The sequence below is a fragment of the Oncorhynchus gorbuscha genome, linkage group LG12 (assembly GCF_021184085.1).
Source record: "Oncorhynchus gorbuscha isolate QuinsamMale2020 ecotype Even-year linkage group LG12, OgorEven_v1.0, whole genome shotgun sequence".
NCBI lineage: Eukaryota > Metazoa > Chordata > Actinopteri > Salmoniformes > Salmonidae > Oncorhynchus > Oncorhynchus gorbuscha.
In genome coordinates, this window is record NC_060184.1 from 14111350 (window position 1) to 14137684 (window position 26335).

At 47.6% G+C, this 26335-nt stretch overlaps 1 pseudogene; it reads left to right on the forward strand.

Moving 5' to 3' along the window:
• Positions 1 to 5707: 5707 nt before the first annotated feature.
• LOC123990550 lies at positions 5708 to 26190 on the forward strand (annotated as a pseudogene).
• Positions 26191 to 26335: the final 145 nt, after the last annotated feature.

Here is a 26335-nt window from a genome sequence, read left to right on the forward strand (position 1 = left end):
CCCAGTCTCAGGTCTTTTGCAGACTCCATCAGGTTTTCTTCCAGAATGGTCCTGTATTTGGCTCCATCCATCTTCCCATCAATTTTAACCATCTTCCCTGTCCCTGCTGAAGAAAAGCAGGCCCAAACCATGATGCTGCCACCACCATGTTTGACAGTGGGGATGGTGTGTTCAGAGTGATGAGCTGTGTTGCTTTTACGCCAAACATAATGTTTTGCATTGTTGCCAAAAAGTTCCATTTTGGTTTCATCTGACCAGAGCACCTTCTTCCACATGTTTGGTGTATCTCCCAGGTGGCTTGTGGCAAACTTTAAACAACACTTTTTATGGATATCTTTAAGAAATGGCTTTCTTCTTGCCACTCTTCCATAAAGGCCAGATTTGTGCAATATACGACTGATTGTTGTCCTATGGACAGAGTCTCCCACCTCAGCTGTAGATCTCTGCAGTTCATCCAGAGTGATCATGGGCCTCTTGGTTGCATCTCTGATCAGTCTTCTCCTTGTATGAGCTGAAAGTTTAGAGGGACGGCCAGGCCTTGGTAGATTTGCAGTGGTCTGATACTCCTTCCATTTCAATGTTATCGCTTGCACAGTGCTCTTTGGGATGTTTAAAGCTTGGGAAATCTTTTTGTATCCAAATCCGGCTTTAAACTTCTTCACAACAGTATCTCGGACCTGCCTGGTGTGTTCCTTGTTCTTCATGATGCTCTCTGCGCTTTTAACGGACCTCTGAGACTATCACAGTGCAGGTGCATTCATACAGAGATTTTGTATGTTTCCCCCCCCCCAACATTTTCCATCAAGTTGTATAGCAGACCCTCATGCCAAATTGAGTCAAAATATTTTTTTTAAATCAAAAAAGCATGAGAAGACTTTACCTTTGTTTTGTTCTGTTTGTCAATTAGGGTGTGCAAGGTGAATATGCGGTCTTTCTTACAGTAATTTGGTAAAAATCAAATTTTACATTTGCTCAGTACATTGCTTTCACTGAGGAAATGTACAAGTCTGCTGTAAATGATAATGCAGAGGATTTTCCCAAGGTTGCTGTTGATGCATATCCCACGGTAGTTATTGGGGTCAAATTTGTCTCCACTTTTGTCGATTGAGGTGACCAGTCCATGGTTCCAAATATTGGGGAAGATGCCAGATCTAAGGATGATGTTAAAGAGTTTAAGTATAGCCAATTGGAATTTGTGGTCTGTATATTTTATAATTTCATTTAGGATACTATCAACACTACAGGCCTTCTTGGTTTGGAGGGTTTGTATTTTGTCCTGTAGTTCATGTAATACAAGAATCGAGTGTGTTCTGGTAGTCTTTAATAGTTTCTAAGATTCTAAGATTGTCACGCCCTGACCTTAGAGCTTTTTATGTCTCTATTTTGGTTTGGCCAGGGTGGGATTTGGGTGGGCATTCTATGTTCCTTTTTCTATGTTTTTGCATTTCTTTGTTTAGACCGGGTATGGTTCTCAATCAGGGACAGCTGTCTATCGTTGTCTCTGATTGGGAACCATACTTAGCTAGCTTTTCCCACAGGGTTTTTGTGGGTAGTTAATTTCTGTTTAGTGTTTTGCACCTTTCAGGACTGTTTCAGTTATTCCCTTTGTTATTTTGTTATACTGTTCAGTTTTAATAAAGAAAGCATGAACACTTACCACACTGCGCTTTGGTCCGATGATTCCTCTTCTTCAGATGACGAATACGGATACAAAGATTTGCATTTGATCATGTATATGTTTTTGCTGTTTGTTCTTTGATATAGGGCCAAAAAAGATTGGAGAAGTGGTTTATCTATACTGCTCCATTTTGGATGGATAATTCTCTGAGTTGTTGATTGTTTAGTGTTTTCCAATTTTCCAATTGAGCTGATTTCTGATGTGTTGTTCCTACTGTAGTATATTTGTGATTCACCATAGTGAAGGCATAGCCTCAGGTTTTCTGGGTCTCTATGTTTTTGGTTGGAAAGGTTTCTCAATTTCTTTCTTAGGTTTTTGTATTCTTCATCAAACCATTTTGTCATTGTGAAATTGTTAGATTTGATAGGGAAGCTCAGAGGTCAAATATACTGATTAGGTTTTCGACTGCCAAATTTTCACCTTTGCTATTACAGTGAAAGTTTTTTTTAGACCTTAGTGCTGCTTTTGATACCTTCGATCACCACATTATTTTAGAGAGATTGAAAATCCAAATTGGTCTACACGGACAAGTTCTGGCCTGGTTTAGATCTTATCTGTCGGAAAGATATCAGTTTGTCTCTGTGAATGGTTTGTCCTCTGACAAATCAACTGTAAATTTGGTTTCCTCAAGGTTCTGTTTTAGGACCACTATTGTTTTCACTATATATTTTACCTCTTGGGGATGTCATTCGAAAATATAATGTTAACTTTCACTGCTATGTGGATGACACACAGCTGTACATTTCAATGAAACATGGTGAAGCCCTAAAATTGCCCTCGCTCGAAGCATGTGTTTCAGACATAAGGAAGTGGATGGCTGCATATGTTTTACTTTTAAACTCAGACAAAACAGAGATGCTTGTTCTAGGTCCCAAGAAACAAAGAGATCTTCTGTTGAATCTGACAATCAATCTTAATGCTTGTACGTTCGTCTCAAATAAAACTGTGAAGGACCTCGGCGTTACTCTGGACCCTGATCTCTCTTTTGAAGAACATATAAAGACTGTTTCAAGGACAGCTTTTTTCCATCTACGTAACATTGCAAAAATCAGAAACTTTCTGTCCAGAAATGATGCAGAAAAATGTATCCATGCTTTTGTCACTTCTAGGTTAGACTACTGCAATGCTCTACTTTCCGCCTACCTGGATAAAGCACAAAATAAACTTCAGTTAGTGCTAAATACGGCTGCTAGAATCCTGACGAGAGCCAAAAAATGTGATCATATTACTCCAGTGCTAGCCTCCCTACACTGGCTTCCTGTCAAGGCAAGGGCTGATTTCAAGGTTTTACTGCTAACCTACAAAGCATTACATGGGCTTGCTCCTACCTATCTCTCTGATTTGATCCTGCCGTACATACCTACACGTACGCTACGGTCACAAGACGCAGGCCTCCTAATTGTCCCTAGAATTTCTAAGCAAACAGCTGGAGGCAGGGCTTTCTCCTATAGAGCTCCATTTTTATGGAATGGTCTGCCTACCCATGTGAGAGACGCAAACTCGGTCTCAACCTTAAAGTCTTTACTGAAGACTCATCTCTTCAGTGGGTCATATGATTGAGTGTAGTCTGACCCAGGAGTGTGAAGGTGAACAGAAAGGCTCTGGAGCAACGAACTGCCCTTGCTGTCTCTGCCTGGCCGGTTCCCCTCTTTCCACTGGGATTCTCTGCCTCTAACCCAATTACAGGGGCTGAGTCACTGGCTTACTGGGGCTCTCTCATACCGTCCCTGGGAGGGGTGCGTCACTTGAGTGGGTTGAGTCACTGATGTGATCTTCCTGTCTGGGTTGGCGCACCCCCTTGGGTTGTGCCGTGGCGGAGATCTTTGTGGGCTATACTCGGCCTTGTCTCAGGATGGTAAGTTGGTGGTTGAAGATATCCCTCTAGTGGTGTGGGGGCTGTGCTTTGGCAAAGTGGGTGGGGTTATGTCCTTCCTGTTTGGCCCTGTCCGGGGGTGTCATCGGATGGGGCCACGGTGTCTCCTGACCCCTCCTGTCTCAGCCTCCAGTATTTATGCTGCAGTAGTTTATGTGTCGCGGGGCTAGGGTCAGTTTGTTATATCTGGAGTACTTCTCCTGTCCTATCCAGTGTCCTGTGTGAATTTAAGTATGCTCTCTCTAACTCTCTCTTTCTTTCTTTCTCTCTCTCGGAGGACCTGAGCCCTAGGACCATGCCTCAGGACTACCTGACATTGTGACTCCTTGCTGTCCCCAGTCCACCTGGCCGTGCTGCTGCTCCAGTTTCAACTGTTCTGCCTGTGATTATTATTATTTGACCATGCTGGTCATTTATGAACATTTGAACATCTTGGCCATGTTCTGTTATAATCTCCACCCGGCACAGCCAGAAGAGGACTGGCCACTCCACATAGCCTGGTTCCTCTCTAGGTTCCTTCCTAGGTTTTGGCCTTTCTAGGGAGTTTTTCCTAGCCACCGTGCATCTACACCTGCATTGCTTGCTGTTTGGGGTTTTAGGCTGGGCTTCTGTACAGCACTTTGAGATATCAGCTGATGTACGTAGAATGTATGCACACATGACTGTAAGTCGCTTTGGATAAAAGCGTCTGCTAAATGGCATATATTATTATTATTATTATTATGTACGAAGGGCTATATAAATAAGTTTGATTTGATTTGTCCAGGAAGTTGTCTAAACGATTGAAGAAGTGATTCATCCATACTTGTCCCAAGTGGGCTCTCGAGTGGCGCAGTGGTTTAAGGCACTGCATCTCAGTGCAATATGTGTCACTGCAGTCCCTGGTTTGAATCCAGGCTGCATCACATCTGGCTGTGGTTGGGAGTCCCATAGGGCGGCTCACGATTGGCCCAGTGTCGCTGGGGTAGGCTTTCATTGTAAATAAGAATTTGTTCTTAACTGACTTGCCTAGTTAAATTAAAAGGGATTGAATTTGTTGTTGCCTAATTGTTTTTTTGGTAGGTTTCCACGCTACTTTCCTTCTATCTATAGCATTTCTTAATTTTATTCAGTTTCTTTGGCTTTGATGCCTCATGATTGAGTATTGCTCAAATTGACTGCTTTTGCTGTGATCTGATAGGGATGTCAGTGGGATGACTATGAATGCTCTGAGAGACTCTGGGTTGAGGTCAGTGATAAAGTAGTCTACAGTACTACTGCCAAGAGATGAGCTATAGGTGTACCTACCGTAAGCGTCCCCTCGACGTCTACAATTGACTATGTACATACCCAGCGTGCGACAGAGTTGCAGAATTTGTGACCTGTTTTTCTTGGTTATGTTGTCGTAATTGTGCCTAGGGGGGCGTATGGGGAGGGAAGGCTGTCACCACCAGGTAGGTGTTGTCCCCCTGTGTGCTGAGAGTGTCAGGTTCTTGTCCAGTTCTGGAATTTGTCGCCACAGACTAGTACATGTACTTGGCCTGGAAATTATTAATTTCCCCCTCCAGGATGGATAAGCTGTCATCATTAAAGTATGGGGATTCTAGTGGGGGGATATAGGTAGCACAGCAGGACATTTTTCTCTGTTGAGATAATTTCCTTTTTAATTTCTAGCCAAATGTGAAATGTTCCTGTTTTGATTAATTTAATAGAGTGAGGTAGGTCTGCTCTATACCAAATTAGCATACCCCCTGAGTCCTTTCCCTGCTTTACTCCTGGTAGTTTGGTGGATGGGATTACCAGCTGTCTGTAACCTAGAGGGCAACCAGTGGGTCCATTTCCTCTATACCATGTTTCTTGTAGGATGACAATGTCTGTATTTCTGATTTATTTGATGAATCCAGGTTCCTGCCCCTTAAGCCAAAGGCAGATGACCTCAGGCCTTGGATATCCCAGAATGAGATAATAGACTGCTGCACAATTAATCAAATGGCCACGCATACTATTTAAAATTTTACACTACTGCTACTTGCTTTTTATTATCTATACATAGTCACATTACAAATGACCTACTTATTGTTATGTAATTTTCTTGTGTTTCTTCTTTATTTATTTACCATTTTTTACTTTAGTTTATTTAGTAAATATTTTCTTAACTATATTTCTTGAACTGCATTGTTGGTTAGGGGTTTGTAAGTAAGCATTTCACAGGCGTTGTGTTCCTCTCGCTCTGATCAAACATGTAATTTGAGAAACCCCAAAACATTCTGCCGTGGTATCGTTTACCCAGGCGGGATTTCCAACTCTTTTATTTAAATCCTGGAATATAATAGACAGTGTTGGTTCTGTCGTTCCCCGCAGATAAAACAGTCCTCGCATTCCTCATGAAATGTATCTGTTGAGATTCGGGAGGGGTGGCCGCCAGGTGTTGGGTTACAGCGCGGAGGCCCCTCCCTGCTCTCTGGGATTTAGAGAGAGGGGTTGTTAGTCGGCAGCAGCAGCCCACAGCACCCATGTTCAGTGGAGAGTCAGTGGAAGGTGCCCCCAGATGAGCGACGCAGACGTCTGGGAATGACAGCCGCTGTCACCGAGAGTGACAGCTTTCGCTCTCTGTCGCCGCACCTTGACTAGCCTTGACTATCCCCGGAGTGACGCGCTCTATCAGTCGCACGCCAAAGAAGTGACACGGAGCCGGTCAGAACTATGCCAGAGATGGAGAAAGGGAGACCGCCGGAAAACAAACGCAGTAGGAAACCCGCGCACCCGGTCAAGAGAGAGATCAACCAAGAGATGAAGGTGAGGGGAAATGAGTTATTTGGCTTTTTTTTTAACAGTGTTCTGTTTGTGAATAGTCTTAAGTAATGCCATGCTATGTTGTTGTCTTAGGTCTCTTTGTATGTAGTGTTGTGTTGTCTCTCTTGTCGTTATGTGTGTTTTGTCCTATATTTTTATTTAATTTATTCTTATTTTTAATCCCAGCCCTGGTCCCCGCAGGAGGCCTTTTGCCTTTTGGTAGGCCGTCATTGTAAATTATAATTTGTTCTTAACTGACTTGCCTTGTTAAATAAAGATGAGATAAAAATAAAAGTGCAGATTGAGACTTTTGAGACATTGGGAGAGAGCTCCGTGCGCACTAATCACACAGTTGGAGGCATTCACAGACGCCATGAAAACTTCGATTTGTTCCCATTGAAACAATTCAATTAGCTTATAATTGAATGCCGTTTTATTATTGAATACTTCCGAAATAATGATGAATGATGATAATGATGATAATTTCATATGATGAAATAAGACATCTATATTAAATTACCTGGCCTTGCCACAATAAACCGACTGTCGGGAAATATAGCTTTCTGAGGGAATGAAAACGTGTGACTGTTTAATTAAAGTGTCACTCTTAGGTTATCTAATATTTGATGTCGTGTCCACTGAATGGTAGGTAGCCCTTCTGTAGTGACGCCATGTCAGTCCATCCGTAGCCTCGCGCAGCAAAGTCCAGTGGTGTTCCAGATGTGCGTCACCACCAAACCGCAAGAACACTTCACTTCTTCCCCGCTTCGGCTGTGCGCGCACTTGTTGTAGTAGGCTAGTTTACATGTTTACAACAATGTAACGTTGTAAAAAATAAATACATTCGAACGAACATACATAGTCACATCACTTGAGAATATCCGCTAGGGCAAAGGATCAGTAGGCCGAACCTAAACAGCTAACCGTAGTAATTGTGCCCTTGGAAAGTGACTCAGAATCAGTTTCTTGGAAACTATGTCTACTGTTTTATTTGGTGATTCCAATTCAAAACAAAATTGAATATGATGGTATTGGTTTCAGTCCTACTGCTAGAGTGCAAGTCTTGTAGTAGGCTAGGCTACAAGCCCACATTTTGTCTGCCTTCAGTTTTATGAGTTCTGACATTGGCCACTGGGCACAGATGTCAGTTCAAAGTCTAGTTTGGATTTACATTTGGTTGAGTTGTCAACTATTGTGAATTCAACATTAAATTAAATGTAAACAATTGTCTTGTTTTGTGAGAGGAAATGTGCTCTTTTTGCACAAGTGGTTTGGATGGTAGCTTTTGATATCCAGGAAGTGGTGTAGAATTGCAACTTAACTCATTTGAATGAAAACATGCTAAATGCTGTCTGTGCTTGATGTAAGTCAGCCCGGCCTGGATCTGAGCTGGATCTGGGGGTCGGCCCTGCGTTGTTGCCTTTGGTCAGGGTTCTTTCTGTGGGGCTTGTCACTCTCACAAAGCAAATGTTTGTCTGAACTGCCAATAAGAAACAATAACAACATTGTGGGAAGTAAAGCACAGGGAGGAGAAAGAAAATATTCCTGTCTCTCCCTAATGAGAAAATAGTGAAACAAAACAACACTGAGTTCAATGTAATATAGGAGGACATGCCCTGATGGAACTGTTGATGTAGACTAGGCTAGCCCCACGGGATGCATGCAGCACAGGCAGAGTACTACTTTGTGATTCTCAGACTTACAGGGAGCCACGTGGATCTACAAAACAGGCCTTGGGTGACCGCGGTAATGAACTGGGGCTGTTGGGCTTGAAGGTCAGTGGTATAAGTGTGTGATTATGAAATAGAGAAGGGTAGATAAAGAAAGACAGATGGACAGATATATTTTGTCTAACTCTCACACAGATCAGAGAGACAGACAGACAGACACACACACACACACAGTCAGAGAAACAGACAGACAGACAAAATAGAACTCTCTGAGACAGACAGACAGACAGACAGACAGACAGACAGACAGACAGACAGACAGACAGACAGACAGACAGACAGACAGACAGACAGACAGACAGACAGACAGACAGACAGACAGACAGACAGACAGACAGACAGACAGACAGACAGACAGTGATTTCAGGAGCTGTCTGTCTGTCTGCGGGCTGCTCCGGTCCAGTCCAGTGTTGTCTTAGTCAAGGGATCTATTTCAATACCACAGTCAAACCCACTCCTTCCATGCCAGACCGTAGCACAGCGCGGACACCAGATACCTGACTTTATTCATCGTTAGGCATATTTAGCTGGATATGATACTTCTACATACACACAAACACACCCGCACACACTTGGGGACACACACAATTCATTTTCTTTGAGGCCCTGTCAGAGTGAGGAAAGCAGAGGGAAGAATGTGTAGTCAGTACCACAGCCCTGGTGTAACACTACAACAGGCAGACTGTCCACACTGGAAAAGGCTGAAACCCGAGAGGGAGTGCAGTGTCGGGTATCAGGGCTGGAAGGTGCCGGGTGGAGGGGGCGAGGGGAGAGGCAGAGGGAGGAGAGGGCAGGCGAGGGAGGGGACACACAAAGAGGGACTGGGTAGTGCTGGACACTTGGGAGAGGACACACAAAGAGGGACTGGGTAGTGTTGGACACTTGGGAGAGGAGCATGGGAGGGAGGGACTGGGGAGTGCTGGACACTTGGGAGAGGAGCAGGGGAGGGAGGGACTGGAGAGTGCTGGAAACTTGGGAGAGGAGCAGGGGAGGGAGGGACTGGGTAGTGCTGGACACTTGGGAGAGGAGCAGGGGAGGGAGGGACTGGAGAGTGCTGGACACTTGGGAGAGGAGCAGGGGAGGGAGGGACTGGGTAGTGCTGGACACTTGGGAGAGGAGCAGGGGAGGGAGGGACTGGGTAGAGCTGGACACTTGGGAGAGGAGCAGGGGAGGGAGGGACTGGGTAGTGCTGGACACTTGGGAGAGGAGCAGGGGAGGGAGGGACTGGGTAGTGCTGGACACTTGGGAGAGGAGCAGGGGAGGGATGGACTGGGTAGAGCTGGACACTTGGGAGAGGAGCAGGGGAGGGAGGGACTGGGTAGTGCTGGACCCTTGGGAGAGGAGCAGGGGAGGGAGGGACTGGAGAGTGCTGGACCCTTGGGAGAGGAGCAGGGGAGGGAGGGACTGGAGAGTGCTGGACCCTTGGGAGAGGAGCAGGGGAGGGAGGGACTGGGTAGAGCTGGACACTTGGGAGAGGAGCAGGGGAGGGAGGGACTGGGTAGAGCTGGACACTTGGGAGAGGAGCAGGGGAGGGAGGGACTGGGTAGTGCTGGACCCTTGGGAGAGGAGCAGGGGAGGGAGGGACTGGAGAGTGCTGGACCCTTGGGAGAGGAGCAGGGGATGGAGGGACTGGAGAGTGCTGGACCCTTGGGAGATTAGCAGGGGAGGGAGGGACTGGAGAGTGCTGGACCCTTGGGAGAGGAGCAGGGGAGGGAGGGACTGGGTAGTGCTGGACCCTTGGGAGAGGAGCAGGGGAGGGAGGGACTGGGTAGAGCTGGACACTTGGGAGAGGAGCAGGGGAGGGAGGGACTGGGTAGTGCTGGACCCTTGGGAGAGGAGCAGGGGAGGGAGGGACTGGAGAGTGCTGGACCCTTTGGAGAGGAGCAGGGGAGGGAGGGACTGGGTAGTGCTGGACCCTTGGGAGAGTAGCAGGGGAGGGAAGGACTGCGTAGTGCTGGACACTTGGGAGAGGAGCAGGGCATTTCCGAGAACCGTGGGACCTAGCGGTGGTGTAAGGTGTCCTGCTCGGATTTCTGCTAATTTCAGATCAGATTTCTGCTCCAATCCCCACTCGCCTCAAAGCCACAGAGGAGACGAGGTGGGCGGATGAAAAGAGAGAGAGACCTTTGTGTTGTTTTTTTTCATATGGTCGGAATGTTTAAAAAGCCAGGATGTTCACTTCACAACACATCTGCTGAGAACACTTCTTTATTTTGTCTATTTTTTCCCCAATTAAAAGAGCTAAACAAAGAATGATTCATATATTTTACACTGGTATTAGGTTGGAAAACTTTTCCGTCTCCTATTTAGCAAGAGTAAACAAACTGCAATACATCATGGAAAAAGAGTCATACTGTACTCCTCTGGGTTCCCTTACTCATTTCATCCAGTCTGGAAGTCTAAAGAATCAACACATTGATTCGCGACTGGAAGCTCTGGTTACATTTAAAGAGTGGGATAAAAAGTTCCACTAACAAACCTCGGATGTAAGGTTACTCACAACTGAACTTCACATTGGCTTAGCGTTAGCAAGCAACGGCTCGGTTGTCCCATCTCCCGCCATGTCCGCTGACTGACATAACCTATAATGTTGTGATGTATTTTTCCTTTTAGACGTTTGCAGAGAGCACCATGAATGAGCTCCTAGGCTGGTACGGCTATGACAAGTTGGAGCTCAGAGACTCCGAGGCCACCGAGATACGGAACTACCCCAACCGTGAGAGACGCCAGCAGCACGTCTCAGTTCTTAAAGGTGAGGGAAGGCCAGGGCCCTGTTCACTAGGCCACACCGGAGTAAAACGCTTTGCAATGGAGAGTGGAAATCTGTGTTTTAATTGGACAGGTAGCTCAGGTAGTACCTCCTTTTTCAAAACGATTCCTGCCTACTGAACACGACCCAAGGTAATTTGTTAAGGTAGTATCCTTGTTTCACTCCCTTTCTAAACGTTTACTGCCTACTGAACACGACCCAAGGTCATTTGTTAAGGTAGTAAGTATCCTTGTTTCACTCCCTTTCTAAATGTTTACTGCCTACTGAACATTTGCTGCCTGCTGGATACAGCTAACATATTTAACAGAGGTCAGACGGAATTCACAGGTAACCCAGTAACAGAACATAGAGGTTGTTCAATACAGACATATTACTTCACCCTTCTTATGTTTCACTTACTATCATTACAGTAAACCTGTGTGGATGGACTATTATCTTTCTACAGTTTTCAGTGTCATTGTTTTCTGTCCATGCCCTTTAGGCTGAATCTACATCTGTATTTAAATTGTGTGTGTGGAGTGGAAGTGGTACCAAGAGAAACTGACTGAATTCAGATTCCATTTTTGTTGGCACTTTACATGACTTTATATGTATGTTAAGAACATATATTCACTCTGAAGTGACCCTAGATATCCTGTGCCTTCCAGAAAACTCAGTGCCCAAATCCAAGAGCCTAGACAGCCCAATGACACTGGCCATGAGGAGTGGAGAGAGAGAATCATCCAGAGTCCCCTCTTCCTCCCCCGGTTCCTCCTCTCTGACCAGCCCTAAGGAGCAAAAGAGTTCCCCCGTAATTGTCCCGCTTATAAAGCCATCGGCAGGTAGGGACAGGCCTGAAAAAATCTCTCTCTCTCTCACACACACACACATACACACACACACATCTACTGAGCATATGCAAACACACACCCTTTGTGTGATCAACTGGGTGAGAACCCATGTCTCCTGCACATCACAAAAGTGTTTTAGCCTGCCTAGCTAAAGTCTAGACATTATTCAGGAAGCTAACACAAATCTTCAGGTCTCAGGCAAGTTTCCTCATCACACAGGTGTGGTTCACTAAATCACCCCTGTTACACTCACACATCATCATCATCGTCATCATTACCATATGAAGCCTACGGTTCTTCAACACTCACACATCATCATCATCACTACTGTACGTAGCCTACGGTTCTTCAACACACACGTCATCATCATCATCATTACCATACGTAGCCTACGGTTCTTCAACACTCACACATCATCATCATCATCACTACCATATGTAGCCTACGGTTCTTCAACACTCACAAACTCCTTAAATCCTCATCTTCATCGTCAAACACACTTCACATGTTGATGTTGATTCCTCTCCCCTTTGGCTCTGTCTGCAGTGGAAGACGTGCAGAATGTTCAGATAGTGTGTGTGTGGTGTCAGAAGGAGGGGGTGAAGCGCTACTCTCTCTGTATGGGCACCGAGCTGAAGAGCTTCTGTAGTGAGAAGTGCTTCGCCGCCTGCCGACGGGCCTACTTCAAACGCAACAAGGTGAGGGATTCAACCTTGGTTCAACCTTATTTCAACTTGGAATCAATGGGACAATTTTAGGTCAGACAAAACTGACTTGTCAACTGCAGCAGTTCAGATGGAGAAAATGACACACACACACACACACACACACACACACACACACACACACACACACACACACACACACACACACACACACACACACACACACACACACACACACACACACACACACACACACACACACACACACACACACACACACACACACACACACACACACACAGTGTTTTTTTTATGGACAGGCCAGTGTTTTGAGGGTGGGAAGGGGTCAAAGTTTGCAGAGGACACTTAGTTAGTATCAGTTACGGCTTAATGGAGGAAGGGCCAGTCATAATGTGGCTTGGGTCTGGAGGATCGGGAAGCAACAGGGAAGCAGTGCCTAAACACAACTCCACTCCTATACACAACTCCACTCCTATACACAACTCCACTCCTATACACAACTCCACTCCACTCCTATACACAACTCCACTCCTATACACAACTCCAGTCCTATACACAACTCCAGTCCTATACACATTACCACCATTTTCACCCTCCATCCAAGACATGGATACCCTCTCTTAGAGGCGCGGCGGTGTCAGGCAAGGCTATCCCCTTTCACCGTTCCTGTTGTTTTGCCGCGCTAGGTTTTATTCACACGACAACAGACAGGGAGGGAAAGGGTGGAGGGGGGGGGGTCGTCTGCTGCCTACCTGCAACAAACCCTTTAGTTGGTGGAAGTGGGGATGGAACTGTGGCCGTTGGCTTGTCCCTGCTTGTTACTTGGAGGGAGAAGGGCAGAGGGCCTGGGGGTGAGGTGTCCACTTTCAGTGCATACCTTACCTGCATCTGCTTCATGTTTCGTAACTCCACACGTCTCAATGGGTCACAAAGAAGGGACCGTTGAGAATAAAATGAGGGTTCAGGCTTGTCATTTACTTTAACTTACTGAAACATTCCAAAATGTTACCAAAACCTTTTTTAAACAGTCCCTTTGTTTCAGTGACCTCAAAGCCCATAGGTCAATGTACTCTGTTACTTTGAACCGCTATGACAAGGCAAATTGTGCAGTGGTTATTTTGGGATTGGTTATGTAAGTTTGTTTTAATGACCAACCACGGGAGTCTTGATGATTTAAAGCAACTGCTACTTAATCAACACTTGATGCTTAAATCCCATAGTGGATACTACTGAATCCAGGCTCTACTCTGAAACAGCTCTAACACAATCCGGTGTCCTGTTCATTAGGGCACACAATGTTTTGCAACAGAGATCGAAAATGAATGTTTTGTTATTGGACAAATCCAGCTAGTCCCTCCCAGATTTGTTTGTTTCGTTTGGTGCCTAATGAACATGACCCAGCTCTTGATAGTTTGTTTTAAGTGTATAATGATGCAGCTTTGCCCCACTCTGTCAGGCCCGGGATGAGGACCTCCATGTAGGGGAGAGGTCCCCCCAACACACCCCTGCTGATGACTCAACACGACTCGTGCTGAACAGTGGAGGTGCCAGAGTAAGAACAAAACACAATCCACTTCGTAGAAATATAATATACTTTTTAAATAGTTTAGCTCAAAGACTAGTTATGCATTAATGCATGTTTGTCTTTGAGAGCTACTTCAAAACATGTAGGGGCAGTTTCTAGGACACAGATTGGGGGACAGTTCCTAATACACAGATTAAAGGATATTTCCAGGACACAGATTCAGGGGCAGTTTCTAGAACACAGATTAAGGGACAGTTTCTAGGACACAGATTAGGGAACAGTTCCTAAAACACATATTAAGGGGCAGTTTCTAGGATACAGATTAAGGGACAGATTCTAGGACACCGATTAAACCTAGTCCCAGACTAAAAATAATTATTGATGGAGATTCTCCATTGAGTTTGCTTTTTAGTCTACGACTAGCCTTAACTGTGGGTCTGTGAAACCGCCCTTTAAAGGGATAGTTCAGGGATGTTACATGTAGTATTTCCATATTTGTTTCCTTACCTTTGCCAACAATTAGCAACATTAGCCATGTCATTTAATCTCGCCTGTTAGCATGGATTATTTTTCATGCCCAAATCAGCTCAAAATAACACAATCAATTTAATATGATTTGGTCATGACATGTAACACATGCTGAATGGGGGAGATTGATTTACATGGGGAATTTGTCCCAAAATGCGAATGTTGCTAATTGTTGGAAGTGGCTAGGTTAACAAAATCAGTATGGACTGCAGTCACTCCTTGGCCATAGACCTCTTTCAAGGTAAAAAAATTAAATAAATAGCAACATTTGTAAAAATCCCTGAACTATGCCTTTACAAGCTTTGTGAATAAAGCAGCTTTTCACAATACTGTCATATAGAATATTCCATATTTATATTACCATTTCTACAACATATAGACAGACACCAGTCATTGTCTGTCATATAGAATATTCCATATTTTATATTACCATTTCTACCACATATAGACACCAGTCATTTGTGTTTTCCTTTTCACATGTCACTTAAGTAACACTTCACAGTCTCTCTCGCCTGTACCGCAGGTGTGCAACTGGTGCAAGCACGTCCGCCACACCAAAGAGTACCTGGACTTTGGCGCCGGTGAGGAGCGGCTCCAGTTTTGCAGCACCAAGTGTCTGAACCAGTACAAGATGGATGTGTTCTACAGAGAGGCCAGGGCCACTCTCACCAGCTCCAGCCCAGGAAGACCAACCCAGGAGGGGAGACCCGAGTCCACCGGAGGGGTCCAGAACCAGAAGCTCCTGACCCCTGAATCGTGGAGCAGCAATGCTGGGGACGTGAGGGGGACGACCAGGTCGCCCAAAGGTCAGATGCCTATCAATGGTACAGCGGCACCAAGGACTGTGTCTCCATCCGAGGCGTCATCTTCGTCATTGAAGGTTAACATTTCAGGACTGAGGCACCTGGAGAGGCACGTCCTGCCACCACCCGCGCAGGTAGTGTGCCACCACCCCACCCCTCCCCCTCCTCACCCCCCCATGGAGCACCACAAGGCCATGCCTCAGATCCCGCTGCCCTTCATCCGGCCCCCTCTCCACGCCCAGGGCCTGAAGAGCCCCCTGGCCAACCCCCCCAGGGGCCACCCTGGCCCCCCTTCCAGCCCCATCCATCAGCCTCCCCTCACTCCCCCATCACCCCCACCAACCCCACCTCCAGCCCCCATCGGCCACCTCCATGAACCCACCCGGAATACACCCCTACCCGGGGGCCTACTTCCCAGGCTTGCACTCCCCCCCTATCAACATGAGGGGGCTCCGTGGCCCCGTGCCCATGCTCCCTATGATGAACTTCGGGGGATGGCCGTCTTTAGGCCCCTTCTTCCCCCAGCCCACGGTCCTGGTGCCCTACCCCATCATTGTACCAATCCCAGTCCCCATCCCCATCCCTATCCCAATACCCATACCCCCTAAATCTGCTCCTCCAGAAGCCCCAGGGGTCCCCCACAGTGGGGTTATCCAGCCCGTGCCGGAGGGGATAGAGGGGGGACGCTCCAGGGGTGTTAATTTGCCTTCTCCCAAGAGCTTGACGGCCAACAGATTGGGTAGAACCACCAACCAGGGTCTCCCCTCACCCTCAGACCACCCCAGAAGGGACATCACAGATTGGGTGAAGTCGGAGAGGCAGGCTCAGTCACCCATGTCGATCCCTCACAGTGCAGTGTCCTCCCCCAGGGCTCGCTACGATGCTTCCCCATCTTCCACCTCAGTGATTGAGGGGCTGTCAGACTTTAAGATGAGCCAGCAGCAGCAGCCAGAGAGGCAGGTCATCCAGAGAGTGCTCCAGAGGACCCCGGTCAAGCTGGAGCCCAACCCCCACGGAGTGGTGGACCTGTCGGGTCCGGGTGAGCCCGGAATGGGGCAAGGCACCAGGCTGGTGGATACCAGAGTGGACCACCACAACCACCACCATGACATTATCAAACCCACCCCTCCACTAACCCAGTCACCCCCTCTTCTGCACAACACCGCCTACCCCCAGAGCCCTAACATACGACCCCCCTCAGACACCCCACCAACTCCCAGAGGGGAATGCAGCAGCCCTCCCTGCGATACCGCCACCCCCTCCTCCTCAACACTCCCAGACGTCCCCAAACAAACAACACCGTCATCATCCCCCAATCCTCCTCCCAGCCCAGACTCCTCCCAGTCTCAGAGAGAGGCCCTGCCTCTTGGCCCTGACGCCACCCTCAGTGAGCTGGAGGCAGTCAAAGAGAACAGCTGCTCCAATGGCCAGGTCCAGCTTCCATCCCTCCCCACCAGCCAATCAGAGGGGCCCTCGGCCGCTGGCGACTCTGAGGACCCCCACGTCCCAGATGAGGACCATGCCTATGCCCTGCCCACCCCCAACCTTACACCCACCAGAACGGGCGGTGCCCCCACCAACACCCCCACCACTCTCCTCCTGCCCAAGCTTAGGGACAAGGGTGTTCTACTATGCCCACCGAGTGTGGCTGGGCCTGGGGATATGGAGCCTGCTCTGAAGAGACGGTGCCTCCGCATCCGAGATCAGATCAAGTAGGGAAGGGAGGTAGGTGTCTCTTGTTACAACAGGTTTTTGGGACACTAACGCAATGGCGATGTTAGAGAGGAATCGGAATGAGAAAGACAGAAGACATGAAAATTAGGTAAAGGAACTTTCATAAAGATGAAATAAGATTAGAAGGCACACGATTAACTGTTTCACTCTATCACCAATACACAGACAGACAGACAGACAGACAGACAGACAGACAGACAGACAGACAGACAGACAGACAGACAGACAGACAGACAGACAGACAGACAGACAGACAGACAGACAGACAGACAGACAGACAGACAGGCAGAGAGAGAGAACCCCTTAGGAAGCAAGCAGACATCCAAACAAAGCACTGTCACAGGCCCTGCCTGATTAGGTGATGCCTTTTCAAAATGACTCTCACTTTCTCTATGCTCTGCCCCTTCATCTGGCCTAGCTATAACCCTAGAGCTGTCTGTCTGTCTGCCCCTTCCTCTGGCCTAGCTATAACCCTAGAGCTGTCTGTCTGTCTGCCCCTTCCTCTGGCCTAGCTATAACCCTAGAGCTGTCTGTCTGCCCCTTCCTCTGGCCTAGCTATAACCCTAGAGCTGTCTGTCTGTCTGCCCCTTCCTCTGGCCTAGCTATAACCCTAGAGCTGTCTGTCTGTCTGCCCCTTCCTCTGGCCTAGCTATTACCCTAGAGCTGTCTGTCTGCCCCTTCCTCTGGCCTAGCTATAACCCTAGAGCTGTCTGTCTGCCCCTTCCTCTGGCCTAGCTATAATCCTAGAGCTGTCTGTCTGCCCCTTCCTCTGGCCTAGCTATAACCCTAGAGCTGTCTGTCTGTCTGTCCCTTTCTCTGGCCTAGCTATAACCCTAGAGCTGTCTGTCTGCCCCTTCCTCTGGCCTAGCTATAACTCTAGAGCTGTCTGTCTGTCTGCCCCTTCCTCTGGCCTAGCTATAACCCTAGAGCTGTCTGTCTGCCCCTTCCTCTGGCCTAGCTATAACCCTAGAGCTGTCTGTCTGTCCCTTCCTCTGGCCTAGCTATAACCCTAGAGCTGTCTGTCTGTCTGCCCCTTCCTCTGGCCTAGCTATAACCATAGAGCTTTCTGTCTGCCCCTTCATCTGGCCTAGCTACAACCCTAGAGCTGTCTGTCTGCCCCTTCCTCTGGCCTAGCTATAACCCTAGAGCTGTCTGTCTGCCCCTTCCTCATGCCTAGCTATAACCCTAGAGCTGTCTGTCTGCTCCTTCCTCTGGCCTAGCTATAACCCTAGAGCTGTCGGTCTGTCTGTCTGTCTGCCCCTTCCTCTGGCCTAGCTGTATCCGTAGAGCTGTCGGTCTGTCTGTCTGTCTGCCCCTTCCCCTGGCCTAGCTATAACCCTAGAGCTGTCGGTCTGTCTGCCCCTTCATCTGGCCTAGCTATAAACCTAGAGCTGTCTGTCTACCCCTTCCTCTGGCCTAGCTATAACCCTAGAGCTGTCGGTCTGTCTGTCTGTCTGCCCCTTCCTCTGGCCTAGCTATAGCCCTAGAGCTGTCGGTCTGTCTGTCTGTCTGCCCCTTCCTCTGGCCTAGCTGTTTCCATAGAGCTGTCGGTCTGTCTGTCTGTCTGCCCCTTCCCCTGGCCTAGCTATAACCCTAGAGCTGTCGGTCTGTCTGCCCCTTCATCTGGCCTAGCTATAACCCTAGAGCTGTCTGTCTACCCCTTCCTCTGGCCTAGCTATAACCCTAGAGCTGTCGGTCTGTCTGTCTGTCTGCCCCTTCCTCTGGCCTAGCTGTATCCGTAGAGCTGTCGGTCTGTCTGTCTGTCTGCCCCTTCCCCTGGCCTAGCTATAACCCTAAAGCTGTCTGTCTGTCTGTCTGTCTGTCTGTCTGTCTGTCTGTCTGTCTGTCTGTCTGTCTGTCTGTCTGTCTGTCTGTCTGTCTGTCTGTCTGTCTGTCTGTCTTCCTCTGGCCTAGCTGTATCCGTAGAGTTGTCTGTCTGCCACTTCCTCTGGCCTAGTTATAACCCTAGAGCTGTCTGTCTGTCTGCCCCTTCCTCTGGCCTAGCTATAACCCTAGAGCTGTCTGTCTGTCTGTCTGCCCCTTCCTCTGGCATAGCTGTATCTGTAAAGCTGTCTATCTTCCCCTTCCTTTGGTCTAGCTATAACCCTAGAGCTGTCGATCTGTCTGTCTGTCTGTCTGCCCCTTCCTCTGGCCGAGCTATAACACTAAAGCTGTCTGTCTGCCCCTTCCTCTGGCATAGCTGTATCTGTAAAGCTGTCTATCTTCCCCTTCCTTTGGTCTAGCTATAACCCTAGAGCTGTCGATCTGTCTGTCTGTCTGTCTGCCCCTTCCTCTGGCCGAGCTATAACACTAAAGCTGTCTGTCTGTCTGTCTGCCCCTTCCTCTGGCCGAGCTATAACACTAAAGCTGTCTGTCTGTCTGTCTTCCCCTTCCTCTGGCATAGCTGTATCTGTAAAGCTGTCTGTCTTCCCCTTCCTTTGGCCTAGCTATAACCCTAGAGCTGTCTGTCTGCCCTTTCCTCTGGCCTAGCTATAACCATAGAGCTGTCTGTGTCTGTCTGTCTATCTGTCCCTTCCTCTGGCCTAGCTATAACCCTAGAGCTGTCTGTCTGTCTGTCCCCTCCTCTGGCCTAGCTGTATCCGTAGAGTTGTCTGTCTGCTCCTTCTTCTGGCCTAGCGATAACCCTAGAGCTGTCTGTCTGTCTGCCCCTTCCTTTGGCCTAGCTATAACCCTAGATCTGTCTGTCTGTCTGCCCCTTCCTCTGGCCTAGCTATAACCCTAGAGCCATCTGTCTGTCTGTCTGTCCCTCCCTCTGGCCTAGCTATAACCTTAGAGCTGTCTGTCTGTCTGTCTGGTCCTCTGGCCTAGCTATAACCCTAGAGATGTCTGTTTGCCCCTTCCTCTGGCCTAGTTGTATCTGTAAAGCTGTCTGTCTGCCCCTTCCTTTGGCCTAGCTATAACCCTAGAGCCATCTGTCTGTCTGTCTGTCCCTCCCTCTGGCCTAGCTATAACCTTAGAGCTGTCTGTCTGTCTGTCTGGTCCTCTGGCCTAGCTATAACCCTAGAGCTGTCTGTTTGCCCCTTCCTCTGGCCTAGCTATAACCCTAGAGATGTCTGTCTGCCCCTTCCTTTGGCCTAGCTATAACCCTAAAGCTGTCTGTCTGTCCATTCCTCTGGCCTAGCTATAACCCTAGAGTTGTCTGTCTGCCCCTTCCACTGGCCTAGCTATAACCCTAGAGATGTCTGTCTGTCCAATCCTCTGGCCTAGCTATAACCCTAGAGTTGTCTGTCTGCCCCTTCCTCTGGCCTAGCTATAACCCTAGAGTCATCTGTCTGCCCCTTCCTCTGGCCTAGCTATAACCCTAGAGCTGTCTGTCTGCCCCTTCCTCTGGCCTAGCTATAACCCTAGAGTTGTCTGTCTGCCCCTTCCTCTGGCCTAGCTATAACCCTAGAGCTGTCTGTCTGTCTGTCCCTTCCTCTGGCCTAGCTATAACCCTAGAGCTGTCTGTCTGCCCCTTCCTCTGGCCTAGCTATAACCCTAGAGTTGTCTGTCTGCCCCTTCCTCTGGCCTAGCTATAACCCTAGAGCTGTCTGTCTGTCTGTCCCTTCCTCTGGCCTAGCTATAACCCTAGAGCTGTCTGTCTGTCTGTCTGTCCCTTCCTCTGGCCTAGCTGTAACCCTAGAGCTGTCTGTCTGTCTGTCTGTCCCTTCCTCTGGCCTAGCTGTAACCCTAGAGCTGTCTGTCTGTCTGTCCCTTCCTCTGGCCTAGCTATAACCCTAGAGCTGTCTGTCTGTCTGTCCCTTCCTCTGGCCTAGCTATAACCCTAGAGCTGTCTGTCTGTCTGTCCCTTCCTCTGGCCTAGCTGTAACCCTAGAGCTGTCTGTCTGTCTGTCCCTTCCTCTGGCCTAGCTATAACCCTAGAGCTGTCTGTCTGTCTGTCCCTTCCTCTGGCCTAGCTGTAACCCTAGAGTTGTGAGGAGTGCCAAGTTACTGAGATTCTCTCTCTTTGGCGCCATTCTCTTTCGTGGCCATGCGCATAATGTGTGACCCGTGTGTGTGTCTCCGCACCTTACAAGTTCAATCAAACAGTGCTGCATTCAAATCCGTTTTGAACCCAGGTCTGGTGAGAAAGTATGTTTGAGTGTGTCTGAGTGAGGTCCACTGGTCAGCAGCTCACCAAACACACCACGCTGTGATATTATTTTCTCCTATGAGCCTCAACTCTTCTGCCCCAGCCGTCTTTCTGGTGTTGTCGTGGAGACAGTGGCGATCGTCAGACTTGGCGGCGCTGCGGATGTTTGTGTGCTGTGAATACGAGAGCCAGCCCTCAGTGATAGAGCTCTGGGGCTTCAGAAAACGGAGCAGTAGAACCGGAGAGATCCGGCTCCGTGTGTCATCATAATGACTGGCCCAGGCCCCGGCTCTCGGTATAGTGTGGAATCTTCTCCTCTCCTTAAGTAGCATTCTCTCATCTTCTCTCTCCCCCCTCTCCTCCTCGCCCCTCTACTCTCCTCTCTTCTTCTCTCCTCTTCTCATTCTTTTCTCCTCTCCTCTCTACTTTCTCCTCTTCTCTTCTCTCTTCTCTTCTCCTTTCCTCTCATCTCCCATTTCCTTCTCTCTCCTCACAGCTTCTTCTTCTTCTTCTTCCATTGAACAAGATGTTCTATGGAAGACATACAGTACATTACAGTAACAACCCTAACGACCAATCAGATTGGAACCCTCCTTACTTTCGACCAATCAGATTGTTCTCCATGTTCCCCTTTCCAGATTGTTCATTCAAATGGTCCCGTTGCCACCCAGAGCTGTGTGTGATTATGTGCTCATGTTTCAGTTTTACATCGTGGGCTTAATGTACACATGAAAAGGTTTTCATTTCCAGTTACCTCTACTTACTCCCCTTTCCCATCGCATATCAAAAACCTTGAAAGGTCAAGGGTCATCTTAATAAAAGATGGCTATTGGCAGAGAGTGACACATAACCCCATAACTGGTTTTAACTGGTTTAACTCCCAACAACGACATGCCAGAAGTATTAAACTATTTGATTTTGCAGAGAACGATGTCCCTGCTTCACCCTTTGTCATTTGTTGTGGTTTTGCGCAGTCCTCCGTTTCCCTTAGTAACCAATACATATGAAAATCATAGTGTGTTGCCAGCATTGCACAGACGGATTTATTGCTTGGTGTTCTATGTAAGGGGAGCTGGTGTGTGTGTGTGTGTGTACATACGTGCACGCGTGCCCGTGTGTAATGGGAGCTGGGCTGCGTTCATAGTCGACTGATTTTAGTTTAGCACCTCTCAGCGCCAAGGGGAATATGGTTATCTAGTTCCATTGTGTTCACTGCTAAAAGTCTTCTTTAAAAAAAACATTTAAAGTATTTTAGCTCTGACAGAATCAACAGGCCAACTGGAGGATTGGAGGATTTCACCTCAGGAAATAGGCCGGTTTCGTCTCAGTTTTCCCTGCCTTTATTTGGGCTATTTTATTGCCATGCGGAAATGGATCTCTCCACATTGGTTTTTGCAGAGCGTTTGAAACTAAAACGGAGAGGGACACAGGCAGTAGAGTTAGAGAGTGCAGAGAGCAATGGCTTCTTGGCCCCTCGTACGTGTGCGTGTACATGTGTGCGTGTGTGTGTATGTGTGTGTGTCCTCTTGTCCGCATGTGCATTTTTACTCCCCAAAAAGTCCTGCAAATTCACAAAAACAAAGCTGTTTGTGTCTGTGCATGCGTGCGTGTATGTATGTGTGTGTGTGAGTGCGTGCGTGTATGTATGTGTGTGTGTGGTGTGTGTCTGTGTGTGTGCGTGCGTGTATGTATGTGTGTGTGTGGTGTGTGTCTGGCGTGCGTGTATGTATGTGTGTGTGTCTGTGAGTGTGTGCGTGTATGTATGTGTGTGTGTGGTGTGTGTCTGTGCGTGCGTGCGTGTATGTATGTGTGTGTGTGGTGTGTGTCTGTGCATGCGTGCGTGTATGTATGTGTGTGTGTGGTGTGTGTCTGTGCGTGCGTGCGTGCGTGTGTGTGTGTGTGTGTGCATGTGTTCAGCACAGATGTTCTTGGTCTGAAAGTGCCCTAAACCTCATTCTCACAGTGACTGGGTGGATTAAGGAAGGGAGGATTGATAGATGGCAGACTGTAATATGGATGTAAATGGAACTGAAATTGACATATTTCTCACTCTCATCCCTGCCTCTCCCTGTCTTTCTCTCTCCGTTTTCCTCTCCCTCTCTCTCTCTCTCTCTCTCTCTCTCTCTCTCTCTCTCTCTCTCTCTCTCTCTCTCTCTCTCTGTATGTAATGTACAGCGGTACCAGATCCAGTGCCACGCCCTCTTGGGTACATCACCAGCACCAACGCCCTCCCTCCAACCCATTACTTAGCCACCTGGGAGATCAACTCCACCCTTCTTCTGACCCGACGTGCCAATCAAGGAAGCAGTCCAATAGGAGAAGCAGTCCAATGGGAGAAGCAGTCCAAGAGCTCAATGTGGACTTCCAGTACATTCACAGCACAAGTGTGTGTGTGTGTGTGTGTGTGTGTGTGTGTGTGTGTGTGTGTGTGTGTGTGTGTGTGTGTGTGTGTGTGTGTGTGTGTGTGTGTGTGTGTGTGTGTGTGTGTGTGTGTGTGTGTGTGTGTGTGTGTGTGTGTGTGTGTGTGTGTGTGTGTGTGTGCACGCTGTATGTACCTTTATGTGGCATTTATGGACCTTCCCAAGAGACAGACAATTCCATCTCTGATCTCTCCCATAGTCCAGGAGCCTATGAAGCCAGCCCAAAGAGCCCACTCAGCCCAGTTCCAATCCTCAGCCATAGTCAGGGGCTCTACACTGCACTAGATGATAGGCTGCTAGGCTACGATCAGCAGCCTTGTGTGGTCTTCTCCAATGGAGACTGAACCTGATCTCTTTCCTGGGGAAATGGTTTGTTTTCTCTGCCCGGCTCCACACAAAGAGCCACATTGTTCCTCTCCCCCATATCCCACACTGACTCTCCTACTCTGGTTTTGGGTTACCTGGCTAACAGGGGCTCGGGCTTCAGGAGGAGTTTGTCTTTTTAACTAGTTCTGTCTGACGGAGGGCCAGGAATATGTGTGTACCCTTCTCCTTCTTCCCTGTCCTTTCCACCCCACAGTCCCCTCTTCAATGGTACACACACTAGTCCTAAAGTGTGACTCTGACACCAATTGCTTGTTAATGTCCTCTTCCCCTCCTATTTCCCCCCTCTATGGACGAGGGGACGAGGGTCAGTTCAGCACATTTTTCTCTGGTGGTTTTCTGTTTGAAAGAGGGATGGAGTCCCTTGGGGCAATGAAAAATGACAAAATAATTAACTGTAAACTATGTAATATGATAATGAAAGAGGGTCCCATATATCATGAAATCCACTATTTGTGACTTGCCTGAGACCGGAAGACTTGTGTCAGCTCCCCAAAACTAATGCCTAGGTTTTGGCTCGAAGGGCTAACACAGTCTTGTGGTGCGCCGGAGACCCAGCTTTCGAACCCAGTCATTTGATTTACAACACTGACTCGGCCATGGGACAGAGGTAGATCATTTCAGTGTCCAAACCTACTCACTCTGTTGACACTCTTTATCTTACTCAGAGGACTCCTATTGGTGGGTTTGGGCAGTCATGTTACCAGCCATGGTATTATTTTGAACTGTCAAAGGCTGCAAAAAAGCAGCTATCAGTATTACAGTTTCCCCTAGTCTGGGGGTTTATAATGACGATACTAACTATAAGCCTGGTCCCAGATCTGTTCATGCTGTCTTGCCCAGTCTTCTGGTCATTGTCATGCCAAACAGCACAAACAGATCTGGGATTAGCCTGAAAACGATCTAGTGGTAGCATCATCATCTGGAGGCCTTGCCAACACTCATCGTCACATTGTGAGAATTCACTTTTAGTTTTTGCTTTACATAGACTTTGACTTTATAATAATTTATGAATGATGCCTTCATAGATCTCCAGAAAGTGCTTTATTGATTTTTATTTCGATCCTGATTATTATACTGTATTTGTTTGCGAGTGCCGAAGCTCTTACCAGTGTCCAAATGTTTTGTTTGAATTTGTCCACTAGAGTGCAGTGTCTGTCTATGGAACATAGCAACTACCTGTCTCATATACCTTATATAAATAGAGTTTTCAATAGCGTACACAATTGTTCATTCAACCATACATTTACTGCCAATTATAAGTCTTGTCTTTTTTCACGACAGCCCAGTTTCATCAATGCCCCGACCTATGCCTCGATCCAGCCACAGAACATCACCTATTGCCATCACTATAGCCAAAGTAGAACATTGCCACAACCATAGAAATACAATTCCTAGAAGGATGTCCCCATTCAAGTCAATGAGGCCATAATGGGTCATTCTATTTCTATGGCCACAACAACATTGCCAAGTCATTGGCTGGAAAGCAGACTCCTTGCTGCGGGGGAGTGACCACACTGGCTTTCCAGGGTCTTTCTATAGTCATGACCTCGAATAGCCTCCTGACCCACACTCCCCTCTCTCGCACACCCACACAAACTCGCACACACATGCCTCTGCAATCTCAAAACTGCATTCCAAAAAGCACGTCAATCAGCATGTGTAACCATGGTGAAAAGTAGCTAATTCCAGTCAACATGCTCACCCCAGGTTATACCCTGTAGTGTCATTGTAATCTTAGTCTGGCCAAGGGACTGTGTCAACAACTATATGAGTCGTGGTGGCGTCACTTGGCATCTCTATACTATCAGTCTTGTGATATCGGGGATAGTCCCCTAGCCATACCTTTAGTGCAGTGTTTCCCAACCCTGGTCCTCCAGGACCCCCAACACTACACAGTTTAGTTGTAGACCTTGACAAACACACCTCATTCAAGTCATTGAGGGCTTGATGATTAGTTGACAAATTCATAAGGTGTTCTTGTCCGTGGTTACAATAAAAATGTGTGCTGTTGGGGGTGTTGGGAAACACTGCTTTAGTGGCCAAGAAGTGAACAAAAAACTGCCATGGTATATTACACATCTGCCTATAGTAACTAATTCAAACCCTAACCCTATAGTATACTACACCTACCATCACTGTCCCTCACCTCTTTATTCAAGACTGTGGGGGGGGAATTGGGAAGAACAAAAACAAATGCTAAGTTTTCTGAGACCCATAGATTGTGGACTCGGGACACTCATTGAACATGTAAAGCACCATGTAATTCACCGATTGTTTGTATTTAGGCCTAAATTAATAGCATCAACTGGGAGCTGTTTGGTGGAGACCTATTTGTAAAGTGAATAAAGGCTATTCTGAGAACAACAACATCATGTGTTTTCATATCTGATGTCATTGTTTACTTTGTATCACAGAACAAATATACTTCTCAATGTAAAATGGTCTAAGTATATCAACCAAGGTCAAAACTATTCACTGAAACGTAACATCCGAATGTGGGATAGAT